The sequence below is a fragment of the Acartia tonsa genome, chromosome 4, assembly GCF_053477335.1.
Source record: "Acartia tonsa isolate MP-2025a chromosome 4, ASM5347733v1, whole genome shotgun sequence".
Taxonomy (NCBI): Eukaryota; Metazoa; Arthropoda; class Copepoda; order Calanoida; family Acartiidae; genus Acartia; species Acartia tonsa.
The window spans coordinates 55,653,847-55,667,135 of record NC_137263.1 but is presented as its reverse complement, the minus strand read 5'-3'; the positions used below and the strand labels follow the sequence as shown (position 1 = coordinate 55,667,135).

General features: G+C 37.6%; 1 long non-coding RNA gene across 1 annotated transcript; it reads right to left on the bottom strand.

Annotated features, from left to right (window-relative positions):
- Positions 1-10,954: 10,954 nt before the first annotated feature.
- LOC145317856 (uncharacterized) lies at positions 10,955-11,930 on the bottom strand. The gene is made up of 2 exons (XR_013879136.1): positions 11,842-11,930; positions 10,955-11,197 (listed from the first exon to the last, which is right to left on the bottom strand). It is a non-coding gene; the product is annotated as an uncharacterized LOC145317856 (long non-coding RNA).
- Between the last annotated feature and the right edge of the window lie 1,359 nt (positions 11,931-13,289).

Sequence of the window (13,289 nt, the reverse complement as noted above, 5' to 3'; positions counted from 1 at the left end):
AAACTTTTACAACTTCTATGACAATAAATGTCGTCGTCTGTAGTTTGTCAATTTTAAAATCATAACATTTTTAGATTAAATTACAAAATGTAGAAAGCATAGAAAAATAAAAGTTCTCCGATTTTTCGTTTTTCAAACTAACGGGTCCAATTCTTAGCCCAATATACAGCTATGAGGGGCTCACCCACAAAGCTTTTATGAACCGGCCATTTTATAACTTGGTATTTGTTATGCAATATGGTGGAATTTCAAAAAATACATTAAACGTGTCTCTAGGAGCATTTTGGCAAGCGGCCCAGGTCGTTCGGGATAAAACGTGGAAAGACAAGGATAAAAAGTTAATATGAGAAGTCTAAAGTAACACAGTTTGAGAGATCTTAAGCGAATTATGTGAAAAAATTCGCTCGTAGTATTGAATAAAAAAGTAGAATGGCTGGTATAGAAAGTCTGGGGAGCTAGCAGACAGAAAAAATTAAATTAACCTTAGTTGTCAGCTACGGCCGTTAGATGGCGGTAGAGAGACGTATTATAGAGGGAGTACCTCTTGCGGCGTATTCGTGCATTATAAATGATATACAGGCTATATGAAGCGGCAGGGGCCGACAATGATGTATAGGCACGTTTATATACTCTTAACTGAGTGGTAGTAGAGGAGGACTCTACGTATGGCGGTACAGGCCAGATAAGTTTCTCAATTGCGGTAGGCAGATTGTGAGACGGAACGGTACAAGTTTAGATTAAAACCACGAGGGGTGGTTGTTGTCAAGCTGAGCGCGAAAGCAAGTAGTCATACACACACACACGCACACACACACTTACACTCGGACTACAGGGGCCGAGAGAAAGCTCGCTGTTTTACTTCATTCTTTATCTGACCATTGAACGAACAACATCTAAATACAAAAGTGAAAGAATAAAGAATAAAGGATAGTGAAACATAGATTTATGCTACAAAGTCGCTTGTGATATTAATCGTTTAAGTTTTTTCTAAAAATTTATTTTTTGTAGCATTAGTTTCACAATCCTTTATGAAACGATAATATTAATTGTATATGTAAAAGTGAATTAATCTTTTTAAATGAGAAAGTAAATTTAAGTTTCGAGAATGGTTTTTATAAGGATAAAATATTTCAGTTTAGATAGTGGTATGTAAATCAGAATTACCTAAGATTCAAAATTAAGCACGTTTTCGTAAAAAATCGACAAACGAACGTTTCAATTGTACGAATAAGCGTTCAACTGTGAATTTTTATCGAAAATTTTCTATCGAAAATGTGCTTATTTAAGATTGATGAACGAAAATTTGTTAAACGATTCGAATGAAAGCACGTAAGACAAAGAACTTATTCTGTTCCTATAAATCCTTTAAATTTACCATTCTCGAAACTTCTGGGTTACTTTAGATGGAACAGATTTACTCGTTCCGAGTCTTTCCGCGTTTTATTTCGATCGAGCTTCGGACAATATGACAAAATTGAGTAGGTACACGTTCCAAACGGATTTTTCTGGAATTCAAGCTATGAAATAATAATGTGAGGTTTTCATTGAAGTATTTAAAACGAAAAAGAAAATTGGTATTTGTTATGCAATATGGTGGAATTTCAAAAAATACATTAAACGTGTCTCTAGGAGCATTTTGGCAAGCGGCCCAGGTCGTTCGGGATAAAACGTGGAAAGACAAGGATAAAAAGTTAATATGAGAAGTCTAAAGTAACACAGTTTGAGAGATCTTAAGCGAATTATGTGAAAAAATTCGCTCGTAGTATTGAATAAAAAAGTAGAATGGCTGGTATAGAAAGTCTGGGGAGCTAGCAGACAGAAAAAATTAAATTAACCTTAGTTGTCAGCTACGGCCGTTAGATGGCGGTAGAGAGACGTATTATAGAGGGAGTACCTCTTGCGGCGTATTCGTGCATTATAAATGATATACAGGCTATATGAAGCGGCAGGGGCCGACAATGATGTATAGGCACGTTTATATACTCTTAACTGAGTGGTAGTAGAGGAGGACTCTACGTATGGCGGTACAGGCCAGATAAGTTTCTCAATTGCGGTAGGCAGATTGTGAGACGGAACGGTACAAGTTTAGATTAAAACCACGAGGGGTGGTTGTTGTCAAGCTGAGCGCGAAAGCAAGTAGTCATACACACACACACGCACACACACACTTACACTCGGACTACAGGGGCCGAGAGAAAGCTCGCTGTTTTACTTCATTCTTTATCTGACCATTGAACGAACAACATCTAAATACAAAAGTGAAAGAATAAAGAATAAAGGATAGTGAAACATAGATTTATGCTACAAAGTCGCTTGTGATATTAATCGTTTAAGTTTTTTCTAAAAATTTATTTTTCCCTCCCTCCCACTCCCTTAAAATTTTTCATCAGTATGTTTTAATTTTATAGCATTTTTTCTTTATATATTTTTCCCTTTCATAATTCGCCGGTTTTTTATGCACGTGGTTTTTGATAGGGCAATAATAGATAGTTTTTATGATTCAAATTTAAAATTTTATGTTATAAGACTTAACCTAAAAAGTTTTTATAGGGATCATTTTTAATGTCGATTCGATTTATTTCTTTTAAATATTTAATTTATCATCATAATGCTTCGTTTTATTTTTATATAAGTTCATTCTAGAATTTTTGATTTATATTATATATAATTTTTTCAGATTTTTTATCATAAGCCTTTGTTTCTATCCCATACGGCGCATATTTATACATAAGATGGCCGACGGTGAGGATGAGATGCAGTTGCCACATTTGGGTGACATAGCCCAAGAACTGCCGGCATTTGAGGATGAAAACGGTTTCGAACCTGTATCTCCAGGTATTATTTTAATTGACAGATTATTGGCTATTAAGTATAGAGTTTTTCTCGTAACCACGCATCTTGATATAGACCTATGGTTATTTACGTTACATCAATTCTTGTTTTTTAAAAAAAAAAAAAAAAAAAATTTTTCTTTGACTCGTGCATACACTCGTTTAAGGCACAATAATATATAAATATACTTTAGCTAAAATTGCAAATCTGTCGACTAAATTCATGGGATTTTTCATTTTGGACATGTTTTATTTAGTTTTAACCATGCGAAATAGCGGTTGCAATGTATAAATGAAAATCGATACTTGAAACAGCCTTTTTAATTTTTTAGCAGCGGACGTAGATAATGAGTCTGCTGATGATAGTGACGAAAGTGTCCATGATCAAGAGGATCAGATTGACGCCGCTCATGCGCAGTTCCATGAATCACAACCAGCTCCTATGATGGATGAAATTGCGGAGGCGGATCGAATGAATGATGGAAACGGAAGAGATCCAGCGGAATTGTTGGCCATGCTAGGAGATGATGCACCAATGGGAGCCAGACCGTTTCGGGCTTCCACACCTCTCATTCCAGCACCTCAATCGTACATTCAACAAGAAAGGGCCAGATATGGCCAACATGATCATGTTAATAGAGTAGCACAACATCACCCTCAGCATCTACCACAGTGTCGGCCTGGTCCAGTTCATTATCCATCTCAGAATCAGGCAATGAATTTTAGTAACGTTAACATAAATACGGCACCATATATGGCAGGAGGCGCGGCAGCTAGGCCCCAACCGCAGCAAAACGGCGAACGCATACGCCATAGGTCGGAGGAACTACCCAGAGTGCCGACGAAATCAGCTCAACCTGTCATGCCTCCACGCGTTACATGTCATGACCGAGGATCAGCGGCTGACAGGCCCTTGTCTGTCGATAATTCGGGTCAGGTACCAAACAGTGCTCTTATCGACGTAATTCGCATGCTAGTCAGTGACAGAAACCAGAAGAACCAGCAGAGCACCAGTGCTTCTCAACCATCGACTAGCAATGGTGTTGGCGGCGTTCAGCAACAGCAAGTTCAGCAACAGCAAGTTCAGCAGCAGCAGAGGGCTGGCATGCAAGCGTCTCAAGCAGCCAATTTTCAACAGGCTACGCCGTTTCCCCAGGGTTGGCAGATGGTTGCGTTACCAAGCAGAAGACTTGTTGCAGGCGTGCCTACAAAAACGAAGCCGCCCGGTTTCTGCCTAGTACATTATGCTGTTACGCAACAGACCAGACTGGGAAAAATAACTGAGGTCAATGCGCAGAATTGCCGTGACTCCAGTTATTTGAGGTTGATGCAGAAGACTGGCCTCGATCTATTGTCTGTTCAGAATTATATAGAGGTAATATTATTACAATTATCCGACAAAGAGTATCGTTCACAGTTCTAGTATTCTCTCTTTTTACAGTGTTTTCGAAAAATTTTTTAATTTCACAAGTACTGTGGCAGTGAGACTTGTCGTTATTTTTAATACTATAGATCTTAATAAGCACTAGAGCGGTTTATCTAAACAATGTAATATTTGAGGTTTTTGTCGTATACCACCATATTTGATTTAAGTACCGTTTAAGTGTTATAAGAATTCGTTACGATTTTAAAACTATAATTTAGGATGCAGTTCGCGAGCTTTATAATTTGTATTTACCTCCTGAGGCCCACGCCACCGTCCATCGCAGTATGGAATTCTCGCTTATGGCCATCGAGCTGCTCAAGTTCATGAGTCTCTACATGAGCTTGACGTTTACAAACAGCCCCTCTGTGGTTGTCAAGTTTGCCTGCAACGATAATCGTGAAGTTCTGCAGGGTGAGAGGCTCACCAGATTAAATACTTTGCGCAAGGAGCATGAAGAAAGCGAGAAGCGCAGACGGGACAGAGAGCGAGAGGCTAGGCCATCTGCGAAACGCTTCACTGGCACGTGCCACAATTGGTAAGCGTTTAAATTTTTTAATATATCTTTTTTGCAACCAGTTTGAATGTGTTATAATGATAATTGGATCTCGTTTTTGCGCGGGCAATGAATGGACATGCTAAATAGATAATCAAAGAAGTTTTCCTTTTCAAAAAATACATAGTTTAGTTTTTTAAAAAAATATATATATATTCGCAATTTAACTTACTATTTAGCACAGAGTTTTTTAGTTGTTAAACTCAGCCAGTCTAATGTTAATTATACTTTCAGCCAGAAACAAGGCCATAGAGCCTCCCAGTGCACAGCTCCTAAGAAAAAGGATTGAAGCGAGGCTTCGAGTTCCCCGGCCATAGCGGTACTTCCATCTACCAAAGCCGAGGAGCTCCTCATTGACGATGTTATCGCTCCACTCGATAACGATAATTTACCTGACACAAAAACTATTGACTTTAACTCCAATGGTAACATTGAAATCGACGACAATACTTCTGTTAAAATTGTTACCAGTGACTTAGTCGTAAGTTCTTTAAGTGACATATCTGACCAAGAATTTGCGGCTTTTATTGACAAAGAAATTGACCGGTTGCAAGACCTGGGTTTCGGTCCAGTTGCAGGAGGGATCCATGATCCAAAGGCCCAGTTATTTTATAAACAGATTTTAAACGCCAGTGATTCCGTTTTAGAATTATTAAGAGACGGTTATAAACCGGACATAGTTACTCCTCTTCCTGAGGCGACAGACCTTAGGAACAACATGAGCGCGTTGCAAAACATTCAATTCGTTCAGGCAAAGACAGACAAATGGGTTAAGGAAAACATTGTTAGGAAAGTCGATTATAAACCATATTTTGTCAACCCTTTGACAGTGGCGTCAAAGTTGGATAGTGAGGGTAACGTGAAATTACGTCAGTGTTTAGATTTGTCACGTACACTGAACGACTGTTTAAGAAAAGTTTCTATGAAAATGGAGGATATTTCCATGGTTCTTCCCAGAGTCACGCCCGGCTGCTGGATGTCCGTGTTGGACATCTCAGCGATGTATTGCCATTTGGCATTACATCCAGAGTTCCGTGGTTTATTCGGCTTCGCGGTTGTCAACGCCTCTGGCACGCGGGAGTTCTATGAGTTTTTAACACTGCCATTCGGCACAGGTTAGTTTTTTGTTTTATTTCCTAATTCAATCAATGGCATTATTTCGATGCGCAAGCGTTAAAACGCTTAAGGATAGCGATGCCTATTGTTTAATGAGTACAATATGAAATGTATTTGACAACCTTATGCATACCAAAAACCAAAAAGCGAGTGTATAGTTTTTGTGTTTACGTTTTGGTAGTGTTTTTCTTAAGAAATGATCGAGCGTCGAATTTAAATTGTACATATTTTTTAAATTTGATCCATAAGAATGCAATATTTTTTGTCAGGACCAGCCACATACATAATGAATTCTCTGATAGTCCCCATACGAAGATTCTGCCACGCTCGAGGCATAGACTTGTCAACATTTGTTGATGACTCGTTCAATTCAGCCTTGACTAAAATTAAAGGATTGGCTAGCCTTAAATTCATAAAATTTGTGTTCGAAAGCACAGGCTGGACATTAAATTTATCGAAATGTGTCGGGCCTACTACTTCTTTGTGTTACCTGGGCTTTAATTTAGACTCAATCTCTATGAGAATCAGTGCTCCCCTAATGAAGATAATAATTCTCACAAATGACATTAACGCTGCTATTTCAAAGGCTGATAAGGTTGGCGTAATATACGCCAAAGAATTAGCGCACATCCTTGGCGTATGTTGTCACCTTCTCCATTCTCATGGAAGTATAATGAGAGTGGTGACTAGAGCATGCCAGCAGACACTCGGATTGACTGTTCAGGAGAATGGATGGTCCGGGTCTTTAGCTATAAACGATAGAATGTTACAAGAATTCGAAATGTTGAAGGTTTATCTAATAAGGTGTGTACATTCGAGTTTTTTAGTTTCAAAACATTTTTAAGATTTTTTATGTCTTATTTTTCCCCTGGCAATTTTACAAATGTTTGATTAACTTCGTTTGCATTTTGACGTTCAGTTTAATATGAATATACACTTAAATATTCTTTGTTTTTATTTCAGTTTCAACGGACAACCTGTCAACAAGTGTAATGTTGTCATCAACATTATCCAACCTGCGAAGCAAGCAGTTTTGCTGGAAGCTGTAGATCCTTTAGACATCACACAGATAGAGTCCATCATGGTCTCTGATTCAAGTGAATCTAGAGCTTATGTATTTGAAGCGGAGCAACTTCGTTTCATAAAAGAGTTTCCATTTGAATACGACGAAATGCAGCAGTCTAGTACACTACGAGAGTTGTTGGCAGTTGTGAAAATGTTTGAACAGGAATCCTTTCTCCAGCAAAATAGACACAAAACAGTGGTTTGGTGTACGGACAATCGCGGTTTAGTTAGTATTTTGAACCGCGGCTCTAGAGTAGAAATTCTGCAGCGTCATGTGATAAATATCAAGTTAGTCCAGCTACAATTTGACATTATCCTTTTGCCAGTATGGCAAAGGAGGAGCACGTTGTTGCTAAAAATCGCTGACGAGGGATCTAAAGTAAGTAACACCGACGAGTGGTCGGTAGCCCTCGAGGATTATAATCTAATATGTGAAAAATTTATGGTTATGCCGGAAATCGATCTCATGGCCAGCGCGGCCAATACAAAATGTTCGGCGTTTTATTCAAAGTTGCCGGATAAAACGGCATTAGGCACTGACTTTTTTATACAAGGATTGGATAATAAGCGTGTCATGTACATATGTCCTCCAGTTAAAGTTATAGTTCCAGCATTACATAAGATTTTGAGTATACAGTCCGCCACTATCGTTTTTGTTATTCCCTTATGGCAGTCTGCTTGTTTTTGGTCGCAGTTTATTGAAGCTGGAAAATTTAAGTCTTTCATAAAAAGAATTTTTGTGTTTAAGACCATTTTTACATCAGAAGCAGCAGATTGTATGTTTAAAGGAATTTGTAATTTTTCTATGATCGCTTTATTAATTAAGACATGAGTTGTGTATTTATAGCTAATAGAAATGTTTCATTTATTGGGCCACGATATTTCTTTGAAAAAATTTGAGTAAATATACATATAAGACTTTGTTAGATCATAGGGGGAGGTTAATTTCTATTTTCGCCATGACGAAAAGATGTAGTAAGATTTGAAGATATTTTTCATTCGTAACCAATAAAATGATATCATTTCCTTGCAGATATAATTATTTTAATTTATGTATTAATCTGATTTGTAGATCTAAAGTTCTGTAATAACCATACAAGTCCAAAAAGTATAGGAACATGAGAAGCATTTTTATTTTTCAAAATAGTTATTTTAATTTAGACACATTATTCTAAATTCAGCTAGTTTGTTTGAGCAGATTAGATTATGTATACCTATAAGAGAATTCCTGCTTGTTTTGGACTTTTTGGTTTTTTATAAGCATTTTTTATATTCATCCCTATCTTTTTAACGTTCGGTCTTTTCATGAAAGTGCAATCTGAAAATTATTCTAGTCTGTGATACACTCTGAAAATTTAATATATATTTGTGGCTGTTCAAGAAATGGGTTTACAATGTTAATATTTGGCCTTTTTTAGTAATTGATTTCCGAATGGATTTCATATTTGTGTATACTGATTTTTTACAAAATTAAACGAGTTTTTTCGGAGATTTGTTATTTATTTTCTAAATTTGTATATCCATTTCAGACTTTTTATTAGAGGAATCCGCGGCAATCAGTATAAAATGGGTCGCGCCGGATTTGATCCAGCTTATCGGGCCAGAGGGCAACAAAGACCTATGAGAGGCAAGTATATTTGTTCATATGATACAAAATCGGGTAGCAAGACAGGAATCAAACGTTTTTTGCGGCCTTAGGATTGACAGCTTTTAATCTCAAATCTATGATACAACAAACAAAGAATTTTGTTAACATACAATGATCGGTTTCGCCGCAGGTTTTTTCTTTGCATTCAATTGGATGAATAACTTTTTCCATAAGAGGTGTTTAACGCGTAAGAAGTCCGTTTTATTTAAATTTATGGTTAATTTAATCTATATTTTTAGTCGGAGAGGGTCTTCCTGCTCGGATTTCACAAAGGCCAGCTCTGAGAATCATGAGGGCAGCGCGAGGCCTGAATCTATCGCCGACAAAGAGTCGAGATGCCAAACTATACACGTCGTCCCGCGCCCAGTCTACCACGAGCGTACATTCACAGGTAGTGGAGGTATTTCTCGCCTACCTGCGTAAGAGGAATCTGCCGCCAACCACGTTCCAGGAAAGGGTGTTGCAGGACTTCATCCATTATCTTGAGGATATAAGGAAGCCTTACTCTTTTCTCAAGCAAGTCTGTGGAAGTTTGAAGGCATGGTCATATATAATAGATCAGCCGGTTTCGGAGTTTTCACAACGTGTGTCGCGGTTGTTGGAAGGAGCAGTGAGAAGAGCAGCAACGGAACGCGCCCCCGTCAGAAAAGCCACGCCCATTCCTAAGGGTGTTCTCACGGCAATCATGCGCAAGATAGTTTACGACTATGACTCCATCTGGGACATTCCTCTGCCTTTTTTCCGAGCGACGGTGGCAATAATTTTGCAGTTCCACACATTCACTCGCCTCGCCGATCTTGATCAAGTGAGGGCTTGCCATATAAGCCAAGATCAAATAGGCGGGGTGGAGGTTCTACGAGTAATCTACCCAAAGAGGAAAAATGATCAAGAACATGAAGGATGTACAAACCTGTTGGCTTCAGAGGGCGGAGATTTGTGTCCCGTGGTACTGATTAAGAAGTATTACCGCAGATGTGGATTCCAGTTTATGGGAGAAGGGATCCTAGATGAAAACTTCTTGTTCTGTAGAACTTCTACCATGTGGCTGCCAGGTGGTAGACAAATTGTGGCTGACGGCAGGTATCAACTTTCGCCACAGACTCTTTTGAACGATATTACGCAATTATGCCGTCAAGTAGGATATTTCGGCCCAGTGGGCAGAAAATCCTGCAAAATGTCTGGGGTTTCCGCAGCGTGCGAAGCCGGCTTGTCGGACGAGGCGTTGAGGGATAAGGGGAAGTGGCGGTCGATTGAAATGTCCCGTATGTACCGACAGATGACGGAGCCATATCAAATGGCTTTGTCGCGGTGCATTACAATGCAGGACGATCCACAGATAACGGATTTTGCGCGGAACTCCGGTCAACCAATTTATCGCGGGGCGCAAAATTCTAGGTCGACTTCCCATCCCCAAGTCTCGCAGCGCCCGTCCCCAAGCAGGCACGAGGACATTATAACACAGCAGCCCCAAGACATGCCTACGTCGGCAGCCCAAAGATTATTCCCATGCCAGCCGGTGATAAACGGCCACACAAATAGAGCTGGGCTTTTTCACAATATTGTGATAAATTCTCCGTTCATAGGAGGACAGCGAACGGCGAGATTCGTCGATGACGGAATCGTCAACACACGTTTCACAAGAAACACCGACGCTTTTCGTTCTTGGTTTTAGCCAAATCAATGATTTTTCCGTTGAGTTTTAATTATTATTTTATGTAAATATTCGACCTTATAGGTTACGTCCTTTGTGTTTTATCATGACTTTTCAAGGGTAGAATGGTAAGTTTGTTTTTTTTTTTTTTTTTAAAAAAAAAAAAAAAAAAAATTTTCGGCGGCAAATAATGATATAATTCTGTTTTGAATGACATATTTCGACCCATTCGGAACACGACATGTATCGACGGATATTTTCGTCGACAAGTTGTCGGTTTTTTCTGTTTTACATTAATGATATTACCATGAAAGAAACAAAGGACCTTAGCCATTGAAAATTCATACTGTGTTAAATCTAGTACCTGTTTTATCAGTTATGTCAGAAATCTGGAAACTTATTATATTCAAATCATGTACATTTTGGATCCTTGTTAATAATCTATATCTTAATGATAATAGGCTTTTTACGAAAATTTCTTGTGATATAACGTACAATCCAGTATAAAAGCATTATTTTCAATCAGTAAGCGTTTTTTAAACAAGTTTTATACCAGTGCAAAAACAATACAGTCATCACAGCCTTTTTATATATGTCATAGTCATCCCAATACTTGTAATAACTTATTATGTTCAAGAAAATTAATATAAGTGAAACAACAAGAATGAGTTAGTCATTTATTTTATGAAATTTTTTCATAGTAAATTTATAGATTTTCTCGAGAAATAATTCGACGTTTTTCATGACCAGTTTTCCGCGGGTTTCGGTATCAATTTCAGCAATATTTGGAAAGTACATTCTGGAAGTGAAGTGTTGCCTTAGACTAGCTACTTCAGCAGCAACCTTGATATGTTTCTCGTTCGTAAACGACTGTGGGGTGATCCGTCCACGCATCCAATGACACATCCTAAAAATTCATGTTATAACGGCAGTTTTTTAAATCATTACATTCATATTTCATTAGATTAATTAAGATATTACTTCTTTTCCGGCCGTTATAGCTTCTGTTCAGATAATTTATTTATCCCTTTTTCCCTGTAACTAAACGTGGTCTTTAGAAGATAATTATATGGTTGAATAGTTAAGCCGTGTTTGCCCGTGTGGCTTGACTGTTTGTTCGCCACACCTAGTTGAGGAAACTAGTTTTACCTGCCAAGTAGGGAGTTAGATATATACTGCTCACTAGTACACAGTTAAAATGTCATTCACCGCCAACGAGGAGTTATACAATGCCTTGCAAAGTCGTTTGGATCTTATAAAGGAGGAAATGATCAGTAGGGCTACAAATACTAACGATATCGAGTTAAAGAGGGCACTGACCAGGTGCTTATACCACCATGGTTGGGTGGAGGGTAACCTGCGTCACTGTCGCCCTGTTGCTGAAAGGCCAGCTGCCGCACAGGCTGCCGAGCTGTCCACCATGCTTCAAGATATCAATCGACATGAGGAGGATTATCGTGCCATCTAGACGTGGCACTACGCGAATTATTAACTAGTATCAAAAAATATTTGATTACATTCCTAGTTTAATAAAGTTGTGAACCAGCCTACCTAAATAAATTGTTTATTTCTGTATTCAGAGTAGTTGAATGCGTGTCTGTAGATCTTAAAGCTATAATGTTTGTAGCCGCGTGTGATTTTCTAAAAAGTATTTTTCCATTTCAATTCGGAGATTTGTTCACATAGGAAAATAAAATATATTAATTTTTGTCAATTGGTTTTACACCAAGCAAGGTGATGATGTTTGGTTATTCAAGATCGTAATAATTCGACGTCCGCATAGCAGTTGACGTTTTTTCGCGTGATTGTAAAAACCCATGAAAAACAAGACATCTTGAAGGTTTGGTGGTCTCGATTGAACACTCTGTTTTGAAGGTTGCGATACGATTCAGCCAATTTTCCGAAGTTTTAAATTTAGCAAATTTTGCGAATTTCTAGAATCAGAATGGAAAAGAAAATATAGAATATAAGAACTCGTGTGGTATGTAAATCAGAATTACCTAAGATTCAAAATTAAGCACGTTTTCGTAAAAAATCGACAAACGAACGTTTCAATTGTACGAATAAGCGTTCAACTGTGAATTTTTATCGAAAATTTTCTATCGAAAATGTGCTTATTTAAGATTGATGAACGAAAATTTGTTAAACGATTCGAATGAAAGCACGTAAGACAAAGAACTTATTCTGTTCCTATAAATCCTTTAAATTTACCATTCTCGAAACTTCTGGGTTACTTTAGATGGAACAGATTTACTCGTTCCGAGTCTTTCCGCGTTTTATTTCGATCGAGCTTCGGACAATATGACAAAATTGAGTAGGTACACGTTCCAAACGGATTTTTCTGGAATTCAAGCTATGAAATAATAATGTGAGGTTTTCATTGAAGTATTTAAAACGAAAAAGAAAACAAGATATAATTTATTTCATGAAAATTAAAGCCCATTCGTTTGAGCCTGTATGGAGATTTTAAGCTTCAGACAGATATAGGGACCGATAGATATACTTCTTTATTGTAGTATTTGATTTATTATTACATAAATGTTACACCAGATTTCAATGTACTAAAAAAAAAGTTCCCATCCCCTCCTACTGGATGAACGAACTGACCAATAAATTATGTCCAATCCGTGTTAGCAACATAAATTGACGACAATTTTTCTATTGCCATAATATACACGTTTTTTCTTTATTCTAAATGTTGTTCAGCCAAATGTTGCAGCGCCTTTCCTTACTACAGACTGGGACGCGCTTTCTAAGTTATATCAGATTTATTTATAAATCCGTCTGTATCATAGCTCCATATGTAGGTCCATAAACATATTTACTAATTATAGAATTTTATTTTTAAATAAATATATTTATGTTATTTTTAAAACAATAGATTTGACAGTAATTATATCTAGTTATAAAGTGATAATAGTTTAATTGTACAATCAATGTTAATTGTTTGAAGTTATTTTTCTTCTAATTTTGAAGTGATAAATTTAGTGCTTTCTTTA